The following is an 8,433-nucleotide window of genomic DNA, read 5'->3' as shown; positions in this document are numbered from 1 at the left end:
TGATGATTGTGTTTTCATCCATTTTAAGAACAGAAGAGGTAAATTAAACTGTTCTCAGAACCATTTTTTATTGGTCTGACTGTGTGGGTCTCTTCTTCAGTTAACCCTCCAAGTTGACCTAAGGTGGCTTTTAGATGCTCCCCTTTTTCTTTTTCTTTTTCTTTTCTTTTCTTCTTTTTTTTTTTGCTTGACCTCACCAGCTTTGGCTGCTGTTTCTATGAAAACCAAGCCGTCAGGTGCTTAGATCAGAGCTGTGGCTAATTGAAAACACTTTGTTGTTGCTGAATTCATCCAAAAATGTCTTGTATTTGCTATTAGTGGTGCATGTAAGAGAAGTTCAAGTTCAGTGATTGGATGACAAAATGTGAGTCACAGTTAACATTTAGGTTTATGAGTTTAACCTGTTCAAATAACCATAGATTTTCTAAGGTAGCTGTTCATCACCTGCACTGATGATTCAATCTGGTCATGTTGATCCAAGCTGTCGAAGTGCTCCAGCTGTGAGTCATGCAACACTGTCTGTGGGAAAAATGAAGGGGACTTCAACTTCCAGAACCTGGTGCGTGTGAAACTGCTCCTTCCACCTGGAAGGAAAAAAAAATTTAATTTGTAAATTTAAAAACACATTCACTCTCCTTTTAACTCAGTTTCGGTCTCCTCCTCCCATGAAAAATATCTGTGTTTTTAGTTGCACTTCTTCAGTTTGGTACTGGACAGTTAGTGTACAGTGGGTTTAGATGAGGCCTGATTAGAGCAGTGAGACACAACCAAAACAGTAAATGTGTTGTAAAGAAGCTTAAATATCTCAAGAGTTTCATAAAGCTGCAGAGTTCAGTGAAAAATCTATGTGGGCTCTTATCTGTGAGAGACATCTTTTACATTACACAAGGAATCAATTTGTTGTTAAAAAATATATTAAGCCGTGCCGCTTTAAGTTTAGCGGCAAATATTTTCCTTTAGCTCAGCTGTATCCAGCCATGAAAAGACAAATTTGTAGAAGGTGCACAGTGGGTTCCAGAACTCTCTCAGACCACTTTTCTGTTTAAGTGGGAAAGAGATATTTAAACATGCAGAGGTGAACTATTTGACCTCTGTTGTCATATTCATATTGTTATTTTTCAACCCTACTTGCTTTAATCCAAGCCGTAAATAGCAACAATTTAAAATCAGAGAGACAGTCGATAGTCCTTGGCCTTAAGGGCTTCACGAGGAAGTTTTCTACCACTCTGTGATTTGGGTTCGGTTACACTGTGCTGGCCCCAATCCTGTCCTACAACACAGATCAAGGCCCAGAGATTTGTGTGAATTGTGGAAAGCAAATGGTTTAACTGAAGACATATGTCAAAGAAAGAAAGAAAGAAAGAAAAGACATCAGGCTTTGATTTGTGTCAGTATATACTTGGAGCTTTTTCTTCACTCTTGTTACCATCTTTAATCTGATCAGCTCAGTGAGACTACACTGAACATGAAGAGACTACTATGAACACATCCCAGTGTGAGTATCACCTTACTGCTATTTGAGGCTTTTAAGATGGATAATAGCAAAAACACATTCTGGACGAGCCAAAGTTACTTAAGCTGACTGAGCTGAATAAAGATGCAGAGACATATGTGCTGGCAGAGAGGTGCTCAGAAAACAAACTATATATCACAGTGTTATTTCATCATGGTCATTTCCTGCTTCCTGCTGCTGCTGCTGTCTGAGAATGAGTCTGGCTTCAATCTTCTGATAACCTGTGGAATCTCACCGAGTGTGTGGATTTGTTACTGCTCTGTTAAAGGATCAGAGTAAGGCAGTGTTTTATCTTTTATTATTAATTTGCCTGAAGAGATTGAAAAGCAGCAATGATTTTATACTAACAAGTGTAGTCAAAGCCTTGTGCCTTACATGTTACATCTTTCTCAAAGCTGCAGTAACTAAACCTTTTGGCCAGTTACAGCCAAAGGCTGTAAACACAACACTGGCATATTATCAGCTTATTAAGCTGATGTGATGAACGTACTGGCAAACGGTTGCCTAGTTACACATCCAGCAGACACAGAGCATCATTAGCAGTTATTTGGAGTCGTGTCTCTGTCCATTTGATGAATGCGTTGTGTTTGTTTTTGTCCACTCTCCTGTGTATTATATTACTGGATGACACTTGTTGTTTAATTCATGCATACAACACTGTCGTTCTGCAGCTGGCAAAGGTGGGGCCAGTTGTAATTCCTTGGTTTACTGCTGGGAGGCTTGTGAATTTCTTTGCAACGATCAACAAAGTCTGGACCTGTAATAATACCTCATAACTTATTTGCTGATTTTGGATTCTTAATCCAACTATGCAAAGTAACTAGAAACTATATTTATCAAATACATGTAAAGGAGTGGAGTAAAAAGTACATGACATGTCTCTGAATTGTTGTAGAATAGAGGTATAAAACACCAGAAAATGGAAATAATCAAAGTACAACTACATTTTTTTCTGAAATCAGCTTCCTCCTGTAGCTGGAAAAGAGTGGGCGAGGGAAGTTAGCTATTAACTACACTAGCTTCTGTGCACCAGCTCAGTAACCACAAGTCCAACACAGAGAGACTCAGAAAAAGCTTTTTTTCCTCACAAGATCACTGCCCCTGCCCTGACGATGTCCAGGGGACATCAGTTGGCTTGGCGTGTGAGACCAGGTCTTTAACATGAGCAAGTGACACAGGCTCTAAACCAACTCAGGACAGCAGATCAAGGAGAGATGGACAGTGGGGTCATAGGCGGGAGGTGAAATAGCAGATCGTCTTACTGCAAGTGGCTGTGGTCAGCAGAGGGCAGGCAGAAGCAGCAGGGTTAAGGACTGTAACTGTCTCAAACAGTACTTTGGGAAAGAACTGTTGATAACTTAGAAGCCAAAGTCTTTTTTTTTCCATATTAGTTTTTTATATATCAGGTAGTTTCTGTCTGTGTGACTTCAAGTTCACATCTCACAATTTATTTGTCTTAAGCATGTGAACATGAAATGGGCAGAGTCAAAAGAAATGTTTAAGGTGCAGCAACATTGCGTCAAGCAGCTGGAAATGTGCAAAAACTGCAATATGTTAACTGCAGAGAAATACAAGCATCAGTCTCCAATATGGCATTGTTTTTAGTATCAGTTCTTCTCCCACAGTACATTGCTATGATACTTTCTAATGAGTTCTGTTCTTCAGACGTTTTTCAGCACTCCTCAGCTCAACAAGGGAGTTTGTCTCATCCAAAACCTTTCTATGGAGACTGAATGTGTATTATGTGACTTACAGTACATCAGCTCCTACATTCCTGCAGCACATGTCGTTCAGCTAGTAGCTCACATAATGTTGGAGCTGGAAAGATGCAAAACCAATCTTGTGTTGCAGAAATAGCTGGAATTTGAAAGGGGCACATTGTGGCTGCATTATTGCACTAGTGGGCCTCAGGGAAAAAAAAGAGCTGCGGGGCCCTGGTGTTCCTGTCAACCATAAATGGCTCAGGTATACGCAGGAGCTTTCCTGCATATATGTACTAAATTCCCAAACAAATTTGCAAAACAGTTGGCAGACAGAGGACCTAGGGTCTTTGTGCCCCCTTTAGATTGAGGTTTGTTTCCGATTCAGATTTCACTCAGAAATTACTGTCCTGACATGAAACAGCTGTTTATATTTCTGTGTGTAGATTATTCACAAAGCTCAGACTTTTCTTCTTTGTTTGTTCATAAAAAGTGTCATGTCCTCACATGAGATACAGACTGAACAGGATTATGTCTCTCATGTTTCTGCAAAAAGCAAAATACTAGTAACTACTTTACCATGGAGGGCATTTATTTGCTATTTTATCATCTAATCTTTACTCTTTTATGACTTCAGGTTTTTTGCCAGCAGTAGAAGGGTCATACAACATGCTACATACTTAAGCAAGGTGCGCCAGCCTGCATTCACACTGATGGTGACACTGAATACTGATGATGTTAGCAGATGCTCAGACTGATATGTAACATTAGCTGCTTGTTTTGAAAAAACATTTACTGTTCATGTGGCACATGAGAAAAGGAGTGAACTCCTGCTGACACAACACTCCAGGGGTAACAGTATGTTACAGGACGATTTCAGATTTTAGAGTAAAGAGATCGTTGCTGTTGAAAATAGTCGTCAATCTAATGCTGATGTATTAAAGCCACGGGGCGTTTCAGCAGACTGAGCAGCCTGAACACCTGGCTGTCCTCTGCTTGTGATGCTCTTGGTGAACTTTTTATTGATGGTTGTAATGTTGTCTGGGATCAGGGGGAACATTTTGGTCTCCACCCAAACAAATCTAGAGTTTGGCTGCTATCCCCCAGTTTAGCATATGGAGTCCTCCATCCTTCTCACAGAAACCAACCCTGCCACCCACACCATCCGGGTCCATCAGAGACTCATGTTGCCCCGGGTCCCAGTCCCTGTCTTGTTTGGTTCCACATTAGACATCTGGAACTTTTTGATCGTCCTTGTGATCCTCACTTATAGATACCCTGTGAAATTCGCAGTCAAACAACCTGGTGCATGTCCCAGGAACCTCATCACTGTCAAGGCTCAGCCTCAAAATCACCAGAAACCAGCTCCTTTGACTCTGAAACCGGCACACACCGGCAATACACAGCCTGTTAAGTCATAACAAATCTGATCTCTTATATCTCAAACAGTCCAGATAAACTCAAGATACAGTGATTTTAACAGAGACTTTGCCAAAAAGGTGATGTGGCTATGTATGTAAAATCATCTCTGTCTGTACTTGAGTTCACTTCAGTCTCAATGCGTAAATATCCTTGGAAATCCCAGTTTAGAGTGGCCCACCTCAGCATCTGATAATATTAAAAAAAAAAAAACTTTTTATAATAATCCTACACAGCTCATTTCACATTCCACTCACACCAGCCTGAAGGAGTCCTCCATCAACAACAATATTAACGGAGAAATATCCTGCCTGTGGTGTTTGTGACCCTGGTGTTAGTGATCACTGACAGAACTGTGAAACAGAAGAAAACCTAATTCACACTTAAAGGTCAGAAGAAACCTAAAACCCTATACAGCTCTGCTTTCTTGGAATGTTTTCAGCCATGGTACCTGTTCACCTATATTACTCAGTCTGCAGGGGTCAAAAATTCATGCAGAGCTGTCAAGCCCTCAAGACAGGCAGAAAGGTAGAACTAAAAGTCTTTTCATTAACCAAAAATCACTGGAAGACCCCAGGGCCAAGAATCAAAACTCAAATAACCAAAAAATACAAAAGTCCTTACTTGAAAACAGGAAACCAATGTAAGTCCATGAGGTGGGGAAAAATGCAAGGCACAGGTACGGGATCAGACACGGGGAAGACACAGACTCAGGTACAGACTTGGGTATCGACACAGGCATGGAAACAGGCATGGAACACAGACGAACCAACCCGAACACAGGGAAATAACGAGACTTAAATACACCAGGCAATGGACAACAGGTGAAACCAATTAGGGCGGGGCAGACAATCACAAAAGGAGGGAAACAAGACAAAGACAGGAAGTAGAACAAGACAAGATATAAAAGGGCTATGATTTCAAAATAAAACAGGAACAGTAGACAAAACTTAACAAACTAAACAAGAATCTGAAAAGGTCCAAATGTCCACAAAAGAGATCCAAACAAAACAAAAGGGTTCACAAAAATAAACCCCCTTAGGGGCTAGTCATGATATGGGGGACCTTCCTGCCGATGGCCGGGCTGGGTGAAAGGAGGAAAAGGAGGAAGATAGGACAGCTAGGAATGGAGGAGAGGAGGAGAAGGACATGCAGCATATAAAATGTGAAACAAACAGGGTTAGCAGTGAACAATGTTAGAGGGCCAGCATTCAGATTACAGAACAGTTAGTGGATACTGTGTGCTCAGCAGATTACAGTTATGATAGGAGACAGAGCACAGGAGCAAAAAGCTGTCATGATTGGTAATTATTTACATTACAGTCTGCATAGAATATTAATCCAAAATGTATCTGTAGCAGAGTGGAACATTAAGCATTGTACATATAACCCATATGTTAGAAATGGATTCAGTTGATTGAAACTGTCATTGCTTTTATTTATTTGTCTTTTTTGTCATTTTTCTTGTTGTTCTTACTGTTTTATTTTGAATGTATTTATTTGTCTCACCCTACACTTTTTGACATTGTCATTTTACCTTGTTTTAATCGATATTGCCATTTATTCTTCATTCATTACTATTTGATTTTCATTGTGTCTGCAGTCATTGGATGTTTGCCCCTTGGCACCACTGAAAACGAGGGGTCTCTGTGTGTCTCGAGGTTTTAAATGAAACATACAAAACATATCTGATTTGTAAGTGGGTGGCACAGTGGCTCAGTGGTTAGTGCAGTTGCCGCATAGGAAGACCAGTCTGGGACTGGATCTGTGTGTTGCTGCTCCAGGTTCCTCCCACAGACACACATGTTGCTTGAAAACTCCACATTGCCTGTAGGTGTGAGTGCAAAGTTGTTTGTCGCTCTGTTTGTGTTAACAATCTGTCCCGTGTGAAAGCTGCCTCTTGCTCAATGCATGCTGGGACAGGCTCCAGCCCTCTGTGACCCTGAATGGCATAAACAAAAGTAAAAAGAATGGCTAATTTACAAGTCAAACACTCTGAATTGCGATGGAGGGGTGCTCACATCTCATTCCCACACAGCTAAATTATTTTAGACCACTTCTAGGTCACAGATTGTGTTTCCTATAGCGCAATACACACCTGGGTGCTCACCTTGAGTATGATTTACACACTGCACATTGTGGGCTGTTAAATCAAAGACACATGAGCTTGAACAGGCCCTCTGTGTTTTAGACAAAAGTAAACACTCCAGTAGTACCACTGTAGTGGCCCACGTGCTGTGAAGTAGTAGCTCTGGTAGCTGGGCTGGCTCTGGTTCAGAAGCTGAATGCTAACTCCCAAGCCAGAACCACACTCTGCACGAAGGGTGGCCAAGTTACAACATCTCCCCTCATACTGGCACAGGCACTATGGAATTCAGTTATACTGTGAAAAGTATTTCCATAACTAACAAAAAAGGATTAAAGGATAATCTGTGGGCAAGAAAATATTTTTATGTATTTTGGTACTTTTAGTTCCCGTACCCACCTTTCTTATGATAGTTTGGGCTGAGAGCAGGAAAAACCCAATTGTAACTATTAACATTAGGTCTGTATTAATTAATCTAATAATTATTGCCACTTGGCAGCAGCCCCGACCTTGTCGTCTAACTCTCATTGAGGAGAAGAAGCACATTTTAGTAAATGCCTAGCTATTCCTTTAATTTTGAGCCAATCTAGCAGAAACAAACAAACAAAGGAACATATAGAGTCATACTACTTCCGTTTTACCAAACATGGTTAACACAGACATGTCAGCAAAGCAGTTCTGACTCTAACACTAACTCTGACTCATCACACATGGATCGAAGCTGAGTCCCTGGAATCAAACTTCTACTAAACAGTTGCTGACTGTGGCCTGAAATCACAGAGTGATTAATGTCTCTGTTGCAAACATTTCATTCCTTATACTGACTAAGCACTGTCTGCTGCTCAGCAGAATTAAGACAGTTAAAATAACTTTAATGTTATTCATCACACCCTGAGTTGAATGAAGGCAGGATCTGACTCAGGTGGAGGTCCAATTAAAAAAAAAAAAAAAAAAAAAGGAAAAGAAAGAGACACCAAATGATGATGTGGTTGGAACTCACTCCGACAGTGCAGTGAAGGGTCGGCAAGGTGAAGAGGGGTGGGCCAGTGGTGGTCCAGGTTCCATTGCCTATCCCAACTGACTACGGTCTTCCAGTGAGAAAGTCCAGGATCCAGTTGCAGAGAGGTGTGCTGAAGCCCAGTGTGCTCAGCTTCCCCCTCAGCTGTTGTGGTTTGATGGTGCTGAAAGCTGAGCTGATGTCTATTCTGACGTGAGTGCCATTGTTTTCCAGGTGGGTTGGGGCCAGGTGTAGGACAGAGCACACTGCGCTACACCTGGACTGGTTGCTCCGACATGCAGATTGGTGCAGGTCTAAGGTTGGGGAAGGATGGATCTGATGTGCTGCATGTCCACATGTCCAGCCTCTCAAAACACTTTACAGTTGTTATCAGTGCAACATGGCAGTCTTTGACCGTGCGTCCGAGTAGGTTGTCCAGTCCTGCAGCTTACAGGGGTCAGTCCTGGACAGGGTTCTCTTTATACTGACTGAAGTGAAACACAGAGCCTGCTCGCTGGGCTGTGGTGGGGCTGTCAGGGCAGGTATCAGTTAGCTGGTTGATCTTCAGGGTGTAGTGACGTTTTCCTCCTATGATTGCATGGGACAGATTAATCCCTGCTTTGCCACCTTCGCTTAAATCATCATATTGTGTCCTCAGCAGGGAACAGAGCTCCCTCTTGTCATCCATGGTTTGTGGTTGGACCACACAATGATTGTC

This window comes from Toxotes jaculatrix, chromosome 3 (genome assembly GCF_017976425.1).
Source record: "Toxotes jaculatrix isolate fToxJac2 chromosome 3, fToxJac2.pri, whole genome shotgun sequence".
Lineage (NCBI taxonomy): Eukaryota > Metazoa > Chordata > Actinopteri > Toxotidae > Toxotes > Toxotes jaculatrix.
Note: the sequence above shows the minus strand (reverse complement) of the source record.